Source organism: Dromiciops gliroides, chromosome 1, assembly GCF_019393635.1.
Source record: "Dromiciops gliroides isolate mDroGli1 chromosome 1, mDroGli1.pri, whole genome shotgun sequence".
NCBI lineage: Eukaryota > Metazoa > Chordata > Mammalia > Microbiotheria > Microbiotheriidae > Dromiciops > Dromiciops gliroides.
The window spans coordinates 614,891,984-614,903,619 of record NC_057861.1 but is presented as its reverse complement, the minus strand read 5'-3'; the positions used below and the strand labels follow the sequence as shown (position 1 = coordinate 614,903,619).

At 40.2% G+C, this 11,636-nt stretch overlaps 1 pseudogene; it reads left to right on the top strand.

Moving 5' to 3' along the window:
* The first annotated feature begins 470 nt into the window (after window positions 1-470).
* Window positions 471-1,506, top strand: LOC122752695 (annotated as a pseudogene).
* Window positions 1,507-11,636: the final 10,130 nt, after the last annotated feature.

Sequence of the window (11,636 nt, the reverse complement as noted above, 5' to 3'; positions counted from 1 at the left end):
ACGCAACAATAACCTTGGCCCAGAAACTTGAAATTTAGAGGGCATGCTTCAGAAGGAGAGAAGCTGTTTGTTATGCTGATTAATGCTTCTGCTCACTAAAATTATCTTAATTTTCACACCATGAATTAAAAGTTGGCTCATGCTGCTTGCCCTGGTTGTGGTTCTTAGGAACCAAAGTTTCTTTTTTGTGGGGCAATGAGGGTTAAGTGACTTGCCCAGGGTCACACAGCTAGCAAGTGTCTGAGGCTGGATTTGAACTCAAGTCCTCCTCTTTTGTGGACCCAGCAGCCAGTGACCAGTTACAGAGGTAGCCTGGTGAAAGCCCCCTCCCCGCCCCCACTCCCGATCTGGGCCAGGAGCCTCCCCTGGGCCACCCCAAGTGAATAGAGCCTGTTAGAAGAAATGCTGCCAGTCCCATCAAAACTGATGCCAATGCCATTCTGGTCAGATGGCAGCTTAACATGACCATAATGTTGTGTAGCCTGGCTCCTGATGCTTTCTCCCAGCCAAGCACTGAACTGCTCAGTAAGACCCCTCTGCTTAGCTCAGACACTCCCCTGGCTCCAGCTGCCCAGCCTCTGGACGACAGAGCTGGTGGGGAAGGGGCCCTGCTGTCAGAGCAGGACCTCTCCCATCCGGTCATCAGAAAGACTTTACTATTTAGCCCTGCTACCTTCGTGACCTCCACCCCGCAGGGAGCCTTAGGAGGGCTAAAGCTGTTGGAAGGGGCATCTGTTTTCTCCTTCCCCTAGAGCCCCCCAGCTCAGGAAGCACCCACTATGGCTGAGCCTGACCAGCCCAGTGCTAGGTGCCCCCTGGGACCTCTAGAAGCCATAGGCAGCCCACCCAAGGTCCCCAAAGAGTGGCCCTTTGGGGAAGCTGGTCCAGGAGAAATGATCCCTGGGTGGGACCTCTTCAGCTGTTTCCAGAAGGGGACATCAGGTCTTTCCTTTCACTGGGCAGAAGAGATGGTCAGCTGTCCCTAACAAAACTTCTGGCTTGCCTGTCCTGCTCAAGTCCAGAAGGGAACCCATGGCAACTCCAGGCCCTAGGCAGCAGAAAGGCAGAAACAGCGAGGCAGGCAGGATGAAGAAATCAGAGCTACCATCCAAGGCAGGGAATAATCTGTTCTCAGCAGCCAAGATGTCTCAACTCCTTCTCAGCAAATCGGTGCCACCTCGATTCTCCCTGCATCAGAGAGGCCCCAATGCTCGAGATCCAAAGACCAGCAGGGACCCCCAGGCAGCTCGAATTTTGAAGCCGATAGCTCCCAACCAGGGCACCTGATCTAGAGCACCATCCAGGGCAGATGAGTAGCCCTCCAGTAAGGACAGGAAGCATCAGGCTTCTTCAGGACAGATGTGCCCCCCGTGCCTTGTGCTGCAGAAGCAAGTGGAGGACCTCAAAAGCCAGTTAGCCACCCTGCAGTGCCTTAGTGGGGAGCTCCAGGGCCTTCAAGACTTGGCCCAGGATCCATCCATGGCCAACACAGGGGGCACCACCTGAGGGCCAGGCCCTGGACTCCAGGGTCCGCTGCTCCCAAGGCAGGCCCGACTATGGAGTCTTTCCAGGTTCTTGTCTCCCTTATTCTCCCCTCACCCCATTCCCCACCCTAGAACGTTGGCACCAAGCACATGTGCTTAGTGGGGATCTACAGTTCTAATTGGAGGACTGGCTGGGGTGAAGATTTATTGAGAGGCCTCGTCACTGCAGGATGTTAGTGCAGTGACCTCCAGCTATTCTGTTGAGTGGTTGTTCCCATCCCCACTTGGGACCCCACTCCTCCACTTTAGTTTTTCCAGAAGCAATGCAAAGAGAGAGCTGGGTTCAAATCTCACATCCGATGCTTCACTGTGGGCAAGTCAAGTCACTTAATCTCTTGAGTTCCCTCATGCTAATAATTCTTCCTGTTTCCACTGCACTTATTGTGGCTGACAGAAATGCCCGCTCTCCTGGATTTTGTTCTAAGGGCTTAGATGCCAGGGCATGGGAGTTCTCCAAGTGATTCCCTTCACAGATGCCCCCTAACGACCCCCCTCCAAGTTGTACAGTATTCCCCTCCTGCCCCGTCCTTTGTATAGATGAAGAAATTGAGGCCCAGGGAAACCCGGTGACTTGCCCAACACCGAGAAGATAGTGACCATTGCAGCTAGGATTGGCAGCTAGGCCCTCATGTTTGAGACAAATTTGGAAGTTGTTATTGTAGTCCAGGCAAGAATAATAAAGACCTAGAGTGGTGGGAAAGATGGGGGCAGGTCATAAAAGCTAGGATTTGACCTGAGTTGTTTATTTGTTTGGGGGTGTATCGCAGTGTTTATGGAGTTTGAGATGTCAGTGGGACCAGGTGAGAATATCCACCAGAGAGTTGGGAGTGTAGCTCTGGAAATGAGAAGAGGTGGCATCAAGGCTTGTGGAGGCCAGGGCACCCACTGGCTTCTAGCAGGGCCCACCTGGTCCACATGAGGACAGGGGTTTAGAGTGTCTCCTCCTGTTTAGGGTAGGACTGCTGTATTCAGTTTTTAGCAAGGTCCAGGCAAGGCAAAGATGTCCTTTTAGGTCAAGCAACAGTGTTATTACCCTTGTTCAAGTCAAACCCACACTTTCACAAAATTCATAGGCTCATATACAGTCCTCTTCTTTGCATATTTAAGTGTTCATGTTGTTATGTTTAATAATAAAGACCAATATTAGAAAAAAAAAAGCAGTAATGTCTGATTGTTATAGAAAATCCAAACTTCAATGAAAAGAACTACTTCAAAAGCAGAATTTTCCAAATGGAAAGGGAAAACTAAAATTATTTCAATGAAAGAAACTCCTTAAAATGCAGAATTTTCCAATTGAAATAGAATTCCAAGAGACATACAATAAAAAGTACTGCTTAAACAGCAGAACTGTCCATTTGAAACAGAATTCCAAGAGACATGCAATAAATAGAACTCCCTAAAAAGCAGGACTGTCCAATTGGAATAGAAAATCCAAACTTCTTCAATGAAAAGAACTCCTTAAAAAGCAGAACTGTCCAATTGAAATAGAATTCCAAGGACCATTCAATTAAAAAAAAAAAACTCCTTAAAAAGTAGAACTGTCCAACTGAAATAGAATTCCAAGAGACATTCAATGAAAAGAACTCCTTAAAAAGCAGTAATGACCAGTTGGAATAGAAAACCCTACTTCTTCAATGAAAAGAACTCCTTCAAAAGCACAATTTTCCAAATGGAAAGGGAAACCCAAAACTCCTTCAATGAAAAGAACTTCTTTCTTAATATTCAGAATTTTCCTATTGAACTAGAATTCCAAGAACTCTTTGATGAAAAGAACTCCTTAAAAAGCAGAACTGTCCAATTGAAATAGAATTGCAAGAACCATCCAATTTAAAAAAATTACTTAAAAAGTAGAACTGTCCAATTGAAGTAGAATTCCAAGGGACATTCAATGAAAAGAACTCCTAAAAAGCAGTAATGACCAGTTGGAATAGAAAACCCTACTTCTTCAATGAAAAAGAACTCTTTCAAAAGCAGAATTTTCCAAATGGAAAGGGAAACCCAAAATTCCTTCAGTGAAAAGACCTTCTTAAAATTCAGAATTTTCCTATTGAAATAGAATTCCAAGAACCATTTGATGAAAATATTATGGGCCCAGAGCAACCCATAAGTTCTCTGGGGGTACATCCAAGAACCTTCTCCTTGAGAAACTAAACCAAAGGATAGACACACCTAAAGAGATAAGTGGAACCTGATCAGGACTGAGTTAGCCCCAGGAACACCACCCTTTATTCCAGTCTCCCTCAGCCCCGGGGAGATAAGATTATGTGTGGCTGCTGCCTTTGTGGTGGTAGGAGGAGGAGGAGAGAGAGATGGCTCGAAAGATCCGCAGCCACCTCTCACCCAACTCCTCCAGCCACCCCCAGTAGGGGATGGTCCTTCCTCAGTAGGGGAACTTTCCACAGTCAGATGATCACATCATTTGACCACCACTGGACCTCTATAAAAGTATCTGCCTGTCTCCTGCTCAAGGAGATTGGTATCTCAGAGCCGCGCTCTGTGCCATGCCTTTTCCCCATGAGAAGTCCAAGGATTTCTTTCATGGTTTCCCTTCCCTTCCCCTGCTCTAAATAAACTACCATCTTATTCTAATTGCTTTTGTGTGCAAGAGGGTATAATTCTTTAAAGAGGAATTCCTAAGGACCCAAACTCCTACCCCTATCCCAAACCCTCACCCCATTTCCCGGTGACATATAACGAATTCCTTAAAAAGCAGAATTTTCCAATTGAAATAAAATTCTAATAACCATTCAATGAAAAGAATTCCTTAAAAAGAAGAACTGTCCAACTGAAATAGAATTCCAAGAGACATACAATAAAAAGAACTCCTTAAAAGGTAGGACTGTCCAATTGGAATAGAAAATCCAAACTTCTTCAATGAAAAGAACTCCTTAAAAAGCAGAACTGTCCAATTGAAATAGAATTCCAAGAACCATTAAATTAAAAAAAGAAACTCCTTAAAAAGTAGAATTGTCTAACTGAAATAGAATTCCAAGAGACATTCAATGAAAAGAACTCCTTCAAAAGCAGAATTTTCCAAATGGAAAGGGAAACCCCAAACTCCAGTGAAAAGACCTTCTTAAAATTCAGAATTTTCCTATTGAAATAGAATTCCAAGAACCATTCCATGAAAAGAACTCCTTAAAAAGCAGAATTTTCCAATTGAAATAGAATTCCAAGAACCATTCAATGAAAAGAACTCCTTAAAAAGTAGAACTGTCCAATTGAAGTAGAATTCCAAGAGATATTCAATGAAAAGAACTCCTTAAAAAACAGTAGTGACCAGTAGGAAAAGAAGGCCCTACTTCTTCAATGAAAAGAACTCCTTAAAAAGCAGAACTGACCAATTGCAATGAAAAATCCAAAGTTCCTCAATGAAAAGAACTCCTTAAAAAGCAGGATTTAGGAATCAGACTACAAAATCAAAAGTTCTTCAATGAAAAGAACTCCTTAAAAAGCAGAATTTTCCAAATGGAAAGGGAAATCTAAACTTTCTTCAATGAAAGGAACTCCTTAAAATGCAGAATTTTCCAATTGAAATCAAATTCCAAGAACCATTCAATGAAAAAAAAAAAACTCCTTAAGAAGCAGAACTGTCCAACTGAAACAGAATTCCAAGAGACATTCAGTGAAAAGAACTCCTTAAAAAGCAGTAATGACCAGTTGGAATACTTCTTCAATGAAAAGAACTCCTTCAAAAGCACAATTTTCCAAATGTAAAGGGATACCCAAAACTCCTTAAATGAAAAGAACTTCTTAATATTCAGAATTTTCCAATTGAAATAGAATTCTGAGAACCATTCAATGAAAATAATACCTTAAAAAGTAGAACTGTCTATTTGAAATAGAATTCCAAGAGACATGCAATAAAAAGAACTCCTTAAAAAGCAGGACTGTCCAATTGGAATAGAAAATCCAAACTTCTTCAATGAAAATAACTCCTTAAAAAGCTGAACTGTGCAATTGAAATAGAATTCCAAGAACCATTCAATTAAAAAAAAACTCCTTAAATAGTAGAACTGTCCAAAAGGGATTGAAAATCAAAAGTTCTTCAATGAAAAGAACTCCTTAAAAAGCAGAACTGTCCAATTGAAATAGAATTCCAAGGGACATTTAATAAAAAGAACTTCTAAAAAAGTGGCAATCACAATTCATCTCTAATAACCAATACTTCTTCAATACCAAGAAATCCTTAAAAAGCAGAATTGTCCAATTGGAAAGAGAAACCCAAGATTTCTTCAATGAAAAGAACTCTTTAAAAAGCACGCCAAAATGGGAAAAAAGGTAAAAAATCTCACTGAAGAAAATAGTTCCTTGGAATTAGAATTCAGCAAGTGGAAGCTCATGACTCCATGAGACATAAAGAAACAATTTAAAAGTTAAAGGAATGAAAATAAATAGTAGAAAATATTAAATAGCTCATTAGAAAAACAACCCACTTGGAAAAATCTTAAGGAAAGATAATTTAAGAATTATTGCATTTTCTTGGGTGGCTAGGTGGCGCAATGCATAAAGCACTGGCCCTGGATTCAGGAGGACCTGAGTTCAAATCCAGCCTCAGACACTTGACACTTGCTAGCTGTGTGACCCTGGGCAAGTCACTTAACCCCCATTGCCCTGAAACCTCCCCCCAAAATACCCCCAAACAAACAAAAATTATTGCATTTTCTGAAAACCATGAACAAAGAGCTTAGATATATTATTTCAAGAAGTTATCGAGGAAACTTGCCCCACTATATTATATCCAGAGGGTGAAACAGAATGAAAAAAAATCACAAAACATTTCCTACAAGAGATCCCCAAATGGGGAGGAGAGGCTGTGACTCCCACAAGCTCCAGATAAACCTATCCACTCACTTCCAAATAATATGGTAAAAAAAACCCCAAAAACAAAAACAAAAAACCAGAGCAGCCTAATGCACATAAGAACAGAGTGAGACTATTTTTCAGCAAAGAGGGCAATTGGGATCAGGCTGAACAGCTCAGCATGCAGTCTGGACCCAGCCAGGAACAGACAGTGCTTCCAGAGTGCCTCAGAGTCTTCACCACCAGCAGCTTCTGAGGCTCTGATAGCGGATTGGTGAGGGGGTTTGGCAGTAGGCTGGGGTGAAGTGGAGGCAGTCTCTGCTGGAGTTGGGGTGAAGCACTCTGGTTCTGAACCAGTGGTTGAATCGAGTGGTGGTGGTCCAGTGAGGAAGGGGCACAGGCACACCAAGCTTCTGACCATAGAGAATCAGAGTTCAATCAGACTTCTGTTTCTGGGTCAGAGAGAAAAAAAAAAAAAGAAAAAAAAAAGATAGCCCCAAATGAAAATTCCTAGGAATATTATAGACAAATCCCAGAGCTCCCAAGTCAAATAGAAAAAACTTCAAATAGCCAGAAAATTCAAATATTGTAGAGCCACACTCAGGATCACACAAGAGTTGCTACTCCCACATTAAAGGAGCAGAAGACCTGGAATATGATATTCCAAAGACAAAGTTACTACAGTTACAATAAAAAAATCACCTGTCCAGGAAAACTGAGTGTAATCTTTCAGGGGGGGACATAGATATTTAATGAAATAGAGGACATTCAAACATTCTTGATGAAAAGACTAGCAATGAATCAAAAATTTGACATCCAAATGCAAGGCTCAAGAGAAGCATAAAAAGGTAAACATGAAAGAGTAATTATGAGGGATTCAATAAAGTTAAAATTTGTTTACATTCCTATATGGGAATATGATACATGTAACTCCTAAGAACTTCATCATTATGAGGGCAGTTAAAAGGAATTTGGGGCTATTAGGTAGGTGACACAGTGGATAGAGCACTGGGCTTGGAACCAGGAAGATGAGTCTTCCTGAATTCAAATCTGGCCTCAGACACTTACTGTGTGACTCTGAGCAAGTTACTTACCCCTGTTTGTCTCAGTTTTTTCATCTGTAAAATGACCTGGAGAAGAAAAAGGCAAACCACTCCAGTATCTTTGCCAAGAAACTCCCAAATGGGGTGATGAAGAGTCAGATACAACTGAAATGACTGAACAGCAAAAAAAAAAAAAAAAAGCTTTACATAGAGGGCATGAATATGAATCAATTCTGTTGGAATGATTTCCAAAAAATGAAGGGTGGAGAAAGAGGGATTCACTAGTAGAAGGGGGAAGGGAGAGATAGAATGGGGAAATTATTCTCTCATAAAAGAGATGTACAAGGAAGAGCTTTTACAGTGGAGGAAGAAATGGGGAAGGGAGCAGTAGCAGGCAATGCTTAGACTTCACTCTCATGAGAATTGTTTCAAAGAAGGAAGAAATTTTACACACACACATACATACACTCAGTTGTATATGGAAATGTAATTTATCCAATAGGGAAATAGGAGGGGAAGGAGACAAGAGAAAGGGGGGCAGTTATAAAGGGGTGGGGAAATTAAGGGAGACATTGGTTAGAAGCAAAATAGACTTCTGAGGAGGGACAGGATAAAAAGAAAGAAGATGATAATGGTATGGAGGGAAATACAGAGTTAGTAATCATAATTGTGAATGTAAATGGTTTGAGCTCACCCATAAAACAGAAGCAGATAGCAGAATGGATTAGAAAAGAGAATCCAAAAAAAAATGTTGTTTACAAGAAACACACTTGAAACAGAAAGACACAGAGTTAAAATAAAGGGCCTGAGCAGAATCTCATATGCTTCAGCTAAATAAAAAAGTCAGGGGCAACAATCATGATCTCAGACAAAGTAAAAGTAGATCTAATTAAAAGATGTAATCAGGCAAACTACATTTTGCTAAATGATACTATATGGATAATGAAATAATATCAAACATTGAATAGCAAGTTTTTCTGATAAAGGCCTCATTTCTCAAATATATTCTGAGTACAAAACAGTAACTTATAAAAATAAGAGCCATTCCCTAATTGATAAATGATCAAATTATATGAACAGAATTTTCAGAAGAAATCAAAACTATCTATAGTCATATGAAAAATGCTCTAAATCACTATTGATTAAAGAAATGCAAATCAAAATAACTCTGAAGTACCACCTCACACCCATCAGAAATGACAAATGCTGGAGTGAATAAGAGTAAAATAGGTACATTAATGAACTACTGGTGGAGTAGTAAACTAGTCCAGCCATTCTGGAGAACAATTTAGAACTATGACCAAAGGGATATAAAACTGTGCAATAGGCCACTAGGTTTGTATCTTGAAGATCAAAGAAAAAGGAAAAGCACCTATAGGTGCAAAAATATTTATAGCAGCTCTTTTATTTATTTTCTTTCTTTCTCTCTTTCTTTCTTTCTTTCTTTCTTTCTTTCTTTCTTTCTTTCTTTCTTTCTTTCTTTCTTTCTTTCTTTCTTTCTTTCTTTCTTTCTTTCTTTCTTTCTGGTGAGGCAATTGGGGTTAAGTAACTTGCCCAGGGTCACACAGCTAGTAAGTGTCTAGAGTCTGAGGCCGGATTTGAACTCAGGTCCTCCTGACTCCAGGGCCGGTGCTCTATCCACTGTGCCACCTAGCTGCCCCAGAAGTTCTTTTTGTAGTAGCAAAGAATTGGAAGTCAAGGGGATGCTCATCAGTTAGGGAATGAGAGAACAAGTTGTAGCATATGATTGTGCTAAAGTACTATTGTGCTACAAGAAAGACAAGGTGGGTGGTTTCAGAAAAACATGGCAAGGGGGCCAGCTAGGTGGCACAGTGGATAGAGCACTGGCCCTGGAGTCAGGAGGACCTGAGTTCAAATGTGGCCTCAGACACTTGACACCTACTAGCTGTGTGACCCTGGGGAAGTCACTTAACCCCAATTGCCTCACCAAAAAAAAAAAAAAAAGAAAAACAAAAAGAAAAACATGGTAAGACCAATATGAACTGATGCAAAGTGAGAACTGAGAGATCATTGTTCACAGTAACAGCAATGTTGTAGTTATGATCAATTGTAAAAGACTTGGGTACTCTGAACAATACAATGATCTGAGACAATTCCAAAGGGCTCATGATGAAAAATGCTATCCACCCCAGAAAGTTGAACCCTGAGTGCAAATTATCGTTTTCTCATGTTCTTTGTTTTTCTTGCTTTTTTTGAACTATGGCTAATATAGAAGTGTTTTGCATGAGTTCACATGTATGATTATTTGCCTTCTCAGTGGTTGGGTGGGGTGTGAAAGGGAGAGTCAGAATTTGGAACTCAAAATTTTAAAAAGAATGGTAAAAATATGTAAATAATAAATTTTGGGGAAAATAACAAATTAATCTTTTCTTGTTAAATGCAGTGATTGTATCAGAGAAAGCTTAATTTTCAATATGTCTTCATCCCTCTTGAATTTCATGTGACTTCTAGTCTAGAGAGCAGCAACATACCATTTTGTAGTGCTGAAAAATTGAATGAGATGTGGAAGGAATTAAATGAAAATTTTGTGCATTTTTTCTAGCTATATTTCTAGATGAGCCCACTAGACTCCCTTTGATTTGATTTCAGTTGTTTTTTGTGGTAATCTGAGTGACTAACTTCCTCCTAATTTATTAGACTTGCTGTATGGCTGATTTCATTCATTTATCAAAGGTGGCCAAAGAAATAACTCTGGCTATTTCACTGTCTGCTTTTCTATGTCATAACCAGAGATTATAGGCCTGATTCTGAAATAGACTTCCTTCCAGAATCCTGATTCTATGATAGCAATATCATTTTAGAGTGAGTAGTAACAGTCCATAGTTCACTTTTATTTCCTTTTTTTTCATTGACTTCATTCCCTCCAGTGACTCCCTTCCTACCCATAGCCAGTCCAACACAATCTGATTAATTAGACATTTATTATGCTAAGCTATGTACTAGTCACTGTGTTAAGCTCTATGGATACAGACAAAATGAAAAATGGTTCCTTCCCTTCAAGAAGCTCACAGTCTTACAACTAGGGTGAAGCAGTACACAGATTTAGCTATATCTATATGGTTACACACACACACAATTGTTTGAGGATCTAGAAAGTATTAACAAATTAGGTATGGAGTGGTCAGGGAAAGCTTTCTGTAGGAATTGTCTTGAACTGAAAACCTTGAAGGAAGCTAGGAATTCTAAGAGGTAAGGATGATGAGGAGTGCATCCTAGGCATAGGGGACAGCCTCCAAAAAGCATGGCTGCAGAAGATGGAATTATGATATCTTTGAATAGCCAGTATGAAGTAAGCAAGTATGGCTGTAATAGAGGGAACTAAAGGAAGAGAGATAGGAAATATACCTAAAAAAGTTGTCTGTAGCCTAATTACAAAGGGCTTTAAAGCAAAGCTGAGGAGTTTATCACTGAACTAATAGGGAACTATTAAAGGTACTTGATTGTGAGAGTGACATAGCTAGATTTGTGCTTTAGGAAGATTATTTTAACCATTGGTGTGGAGGAGGAATTGGAGATAGGGAAGAAAAGGGAAGCTTAAGGGGCTATATAGACCTGAACTAGGGAGGTAACTGTGTAAATGGAGATGAAGGGATAGAGTTGATATATTTTGAGATAGCATCTGCAAGTCTTGGCAACCGATTGAACATGGCAGGGGTGGGTATGAATATGGGTAAACAGGGGGAAAAAGAGAGAAAAGTGTAGGATGACAGAGAGGCAGTAAACCTGGGAAACTGTAATACTGGTGGTGCCCTCCACAAAAATAAGGACATTTAGAGGATGATGAATTTTGGTGGGGTTGGGAAGAGATAATGAGTTCTAGTTTGAGGTGCCTCCAGGACATCCAGTTAGACATATCTAAGAGGTAGATAATGATGTTGGATTGGGACTCAGGAGATTAGGATAAGATATATAGATCTGAGTCATTCAATCTCTCTTCTCCTTTGACTAAAAGATGGGGAGAAATAAGATAAATGGCCTATATATTTCTCTCTCTATATATGCATATATAAAGAGAAAGTTTCTTAAGGCAAATCAGTTTGCTTCTTTAAATCAGAAGTAAACAAGCCTGTTTCACATCTCCTTGACTTTCCCTTGTAATAAAACCCATTCTTTTTTTTTTTTTAACATACTCAAACTGTTTTAGAAGAAACTATAGGAACACAAATGTTTGCTATGACAGGCAGTATGACACAGTAGCTAGAGAGCTTTCCTCTGAGTCAGAAGA